Source organism: Drosophila eugracilis, unplaced genomic scaffold, assembly GCF_018153835.1.
Source record: "Drosophila eugracilis isolate 14026-0451.02 unplaced genomic scaffold, ASM1815383v1 contig_1770, whole genome shotgun sequence".
Classification (NCBI taxonomy): Eukaryota; Metazoa; Arthropoda; class Insecta; order Diptera; family Drosophilidae; genus Drosophila; species Drosophila eugracilis.
Window position 1 is genome coordinate 19,092 of NW_024572611.1, and position 5,433 is coordinate 24,524.

General features: G+C 38.5%; 1 pseudogene; it reads left to right on the forward strand.

Moving 5' to 3' along the window:
* Positions 1–2,328: 2,328 nt before the first annotated feature.
* Positions 2,329–2,861, forward strand: LOC108118103 (annotated as a pseudogene).
* The last annotated feature ends 2,572 nt before the right edge of the window (positions 2,862–5,433 follow it).

The following is a 5,433-nucleotide window of genomic DNA, read 5'->3' on the forward strand; positions in this document are numbered from 1 at the left end:
GCAAACTTAACGCAGTTGCGATCTAACGGCGCTCATTTACACAGAATTAAGAATTTTCGATTATGTTTGCGATTGCAGGTTCCTCTCATGGACCACCATGAATAGTTGTGTCCCCTTGTATTTAACGATCAAGCCACGCCCACCCTTACGCCCACAAAACCCGAAAAACCCCACAAAAATGCAAAAATCTCGGGAACTAAAAGAGCTAGGCCTAGGAATATGTATTTTAGAGATGCCACTGAAACTTCCCCCGAGTTTTCATCCAGCCATGCCGACTCTAACGCCCACAAGCCGCGGAATGCCTTTGTTTGACCTTGTATAACTTATTTCTGTTAATATCTATCGATTTACCAAAGATTTTTCAAAACGGAACATTATTTCGCTACTTATGAAGAAATTTAGGTTATAAGGCCTCACATGGGTAGTGACGTCACTATCAGTTACTCGACATGCTTTCTCCAACAATAGGTGACGCTTGGATAATTTCCACTAGCAAAATGAATATTTTAAAATTGTGTAAAACAGTAACGGGTATCTTATAGGCGCTGCACTCGACTATAGCGTTTCCTCTTGCAAACTCACCTTGTGGAAAAATCCCTATTTTTTTCCAGGGATCAAGTTCAACGAAACGTTGTCGATAATAGGCCACTAGGGAAGATGGACGTAGATCCAACATCGTCGAAAATCCACCAATCAACAAACTTTCAGCGCTCTCAGGGTTCTTCCCCGCTACAGGCACTCGATGCACAGCATTATACACAAGAGACCGATGCGCACTCAAAGATTGTCTGACTTTAGGCGTCAAAGAGTTAATCATCTGTTTGAAGAAGATAAGTGTGGTCAAGCCGAGGATTATTATAATCAGATTTCTAGTGATGCCGTAGATGAAATAGATGGTGAAGAAGAAGCAGTCTATAAAGGTGATGCCGTTTTAGTAGCAGCGGGGGAATCACGAAAGTTTCTAGTAGACACGCGAGCCTCAAAAAGCTAAATCAAAAGTGAGATAGGGTGGCCGACTTCACTTCCTGTTGATTCTCCATTTACTGTTAAGTCGCTTCATGGGCTTGAAAAAATAGAACACAAATGCCAGTTTTATATTTTTGGTGTAGAAAGCCCTTTCTTTTTATTACCCGGACATTAAGCTTTTGACGGCCCAAGTAGGGGCGACCATAGATCTTAAAAGGAATTCCATTAGATTTAACGGTGGACTGCGCTCAGGATAACTTTACGAAGATTGAGGATATTGTCGTGCCCCCAACAGAGCAGAAGAGCAGTAATTCTCGGGAGCAAAGGCTGACCAAATAAGAAGTTACCTTTCAACACAAACGTTGTAGCGACTATTCGGACAGAGGATAATGAGCCATTGTATTCAAAGCTGTACCCGTTTCCGTTGGGTGCTGCCGATTTTGTGAATCAGAAGATTAAAGACCTTCTAAAAAATGGCATTATTCGAAAATCTCGAGCTCCCTACAATAAACCCATATGGGTTGTAGGTAAAAACGTCACCGACGCTACGGGATCCTAATAAACGCTTTGTAGTCGATTTTAGAAAATTAAATTGAAAACTATTGCCGATAGATACCCAATGCCGAGTATAAATTATACAATGTCGAATCTGGGAAGGGCCAAATTTTACACTAACCTCCACCTTAAGTCCGGATATCACCAGATAGAACTTGTCGACTTGGATACTTGTGTACGGCAAAAGTCACATTTTTTTTAAAGAAAGTCACGATTTCCTTTGTTTTGTTGTCATAAAGGAGGGTACTAGGACAAGGCAGGACAAGGTAAAAGCTATCAAGGAGTTTAAACAGCCAAGTAATTTGTTCGAGCTGAGATCGTTCTTGGGCTTAGCAAGTTACTATCGATGCATTATCTAAGATTTCGCATCAATAGCGAGACCCTATATTTGCGGTCTCTGATAAGAATCGTAATTCAAAACTCAAGCGCTGAAAGGCCCGCATTGAAGAAAGCGGTGCAAAGGTTATGTATAATCCAGGGAAAAAAATACTGTGCTGCGGCCGCTTCGCCACAAGGTATTTACGCTTTGCAAAGCTCAGCGGAGTCAGATGAGCCACTATTCAGAGTGAAGAGTTATAAACACTTGTCATTGAGGCCATGGAAAAGCCACTTAACTGTTTTAAAAACCAGATCATATTGGAGGAGGTGTCCACGTCAAATAAGCGATTATTTATAGTGTTTGGTACTAATGCTTCTCTATTATTTTCCAAAAATGGGTAAAATAGTGGTCGATAGCGGCCTTTTTTTTCAACATTTAATTCTTCTCTTAATTAAGCCAAATAAGTTAGCCATAGGTTATCAAAGAAAATGACACTGAATAATTTTGGAAATTGTGTAGCACTGCTAACGCCGTACTACTTCACCTACAAATACTCCGGCCTGTCAGAATATGGGGCCTTCTGGAAGTGCGTTCAGACGGGCGGCATTTACATATTCACACAGCTCTACTCTGATGCTCCCTCTTCCAGCAACGGGTTCAATTTTTTCGCGGAGATCTTCCGCTGCAGCGATATGCTGGGACTTGCCCTTATTTTAAGTCGCATTCCGGAAAGGGGCATTCAAAACTTATTACGGCTGGACTTGGCTGGGCCACGGCCGAGGTCATTCTATCTAGAGGCCTCATGCGTTGGGTGGGAGCCCCAGGAACGGAGTTCAGCTGGATTTACATTCTCAAGTGTTTGGAGTCAAATGTGCTCCTTGCAGCATATAATCACGGCCACTCTTATCTGGCTGTTCACCCGCCACGATTTGGTACTATTGGACCTTGGCTGATTGTGGCTGTGAAAGCGCTGGTGGCTGCCGTAATTGGATTCTGCACTCTGCAAATCTATTCTATTTAAATAAGAAAGCCAAAAACGTTGTATTCCTTATGTTCTGAAACTTGTTTATTTTTTGGTGTTGTCATAGAGAGAATGAGATTGTGTAACAAATACAACAATTACGGTATCGTTTTAAATTGCAGAATTTGTCAGAAGGCAAAAAATACTAGGCACCCATGAAAGCAGGAATTAGGAATTACCCCAATGCTATCGCAGGTGGACATTTTCTCATTAGGGGGAAGGCAATCTCTCACTGCTGTCGATAAATTCAGTAAGTTTGCGGCGGTCCAGCCAATAGCATCGTGTGCTATATTAGATGTGAAAATCCCAATCCTTCAACTGGTGAATCTTTTTCCTAATGTAAGATCGATTTATTGGGATAATAAGGCCACGTTTAACTCCGAAACTATTCGATCCATGCTGAAAAATCAGTAAATCAGCAGGAGCAGTTAAGGCTGAACAATCAAGCTCGAATAGGGTATTTAACGTAGGTGAGAAAGTTTTAGTAAAAACTAACTGACGAGAATAGATTCGATGCCGAAACTGGGACAAAGGTCCTAATTAAAGGGATGGTGGTCCAGAAGGCCAATATTCGATAATAAAATAAATTTGTTCTTAGGCTTACCTTAACAAATTGTGTTAGGAACCCTAAACTCTAAAAACAAAGGCAGAGTCTCGATTTCAAAGTGCAGGATCAGAAAAACGCTGACACAACCATTGTCAATAAAAAATCAGGGAAACAACAAATTAGAGGATTGAAAAATGTAATTTATGCACTCTCTTCTCCGCGAAAGCGTTATGTGTTAAAATTAAATTGCAAATAACTTTTCTGCCCTCACTCTTTCAAAAGTAATGGTTTTAAATCATTTAAAGTTAACACTAATGCCCCAAAGGCGATTCTGAAAGGAGGTTTCACAAGGGTTAACTTTGACAGCAGCTTAATGTGGCTAAGATGAAAATACTAGCTAGTAAGAAGTTATTGAAATTTGTAGAACTAATTTATTTATTTATTTATGAAGAGCTACCAAGTAATTTAATATTAATAGTGAAAAGAAGGTTTAAATAAAAACAATCTTCATTCGTTGAGTTCTATTACAAAACTGATTTTATTTTTAATAGGTCCCAGCTTAGGTAGCTAACATGTGAATCGACAAATGTTCTTATCTTTAGACCCACAGATCGGCACATCCCCGATTATCTCTAAACATACTGTGACCGCTCTCAGGAGGTCAGATTACATGTCAAGTGTTTTCGACACCGCGTTGTGTCAGGCTCAAGTGGGCGCTGCCAGACCGCAGCTATTTGGTACAGATACAGATTTTATTACCTAAACATCCGCAGCCTTTACATGTCTAATATAAACATAGTCGTGTTCGTCTGAACATTCTGCCAAGGGCGGGCAAGATTAAGCGTACATTTTAATTAGTTGCAAACAAAATTAGTGGACTGTATTCATTTAATTCGATATAATTAATCTTGCAACTTACATCTTTTTTACGGCCGTATTTACCTTATATTTTTCCAATTTTTATCTTATCATTTTTTATCTTTTTTAATTTTCTTAACATAACATATTTCATTTTTTTGACATATCATCTTTACTCATTTTAAAAATTTAGTATATTGCTAGGTATAGCTAGGGATTGTAATTGCCTTCGTATTTTTATTTTTCTTACAAAATATATAGTTAATATTATTAAAATAATAATTCCTAACATTAAGGATGTATGGCCAGTAATATGATGAAAATCTAGTTCATGTAATCTTAACTTATGTGTTTTTAAATCGTTTATTTTACTTAACAAATTTTGTATTTCTATTGTATGATTAATTACTGGATAACCTAATTGGTTCCAAACTACCTTAGGTATTTCCTTTATCTCACCTATATACATATGACATAGATAGCGTCCCTAGATCTTCTACCTGAATACTATGATGAGCAACTAAGATATCGCTATCTGTTCGAGCAGTGCAGTCTGACCTTATGGTGAAAACTCCTTATTCAGGTAAATCGACTATCTCTAATTTTGGAATGCCGCATTTTACCCGAGCCTTAGTATTGTTCTGTACCTTAAAAAGCCAACTACTTCTTCTGTCTAACTCGACCCAGTACGACTTGTTTGGAATAACGGATTTGTACCTACAATTGGACGCACCATTTGGTTTAAGAGGCGTAAGCTCACAGATGTTATCATTGGCACATCTCCAGGGCCAACTACCTTCACACTCTTTTGTTTGATTGCCACCGCTGGAACTTATTTAAAGTTGATTCTTCCATTAGGCGATATGCATATATTTCAAAATTGTAAACTAAATATTGTGAATCAAGATGAATCATAACCATGCTTTCATCAATTTGAAGATGTACTGGAACTGTTCTATAAAGCACTGATGCATGTCTTCCAAACAAAGATATTTTTGCATTTATTATTAGCTTCCTATCAACAAATAATCCCCTTGCAATTAATAATGTATAAATGTCCTTTAGCTCAGTACCTGTTCTTTTTCCTGGCAACAATAAGTTTTCTGACATTTCATTTATTTTGGTGATTTCTATTTTTAACTGACTGGTTGATGTCAATTAAAAGGC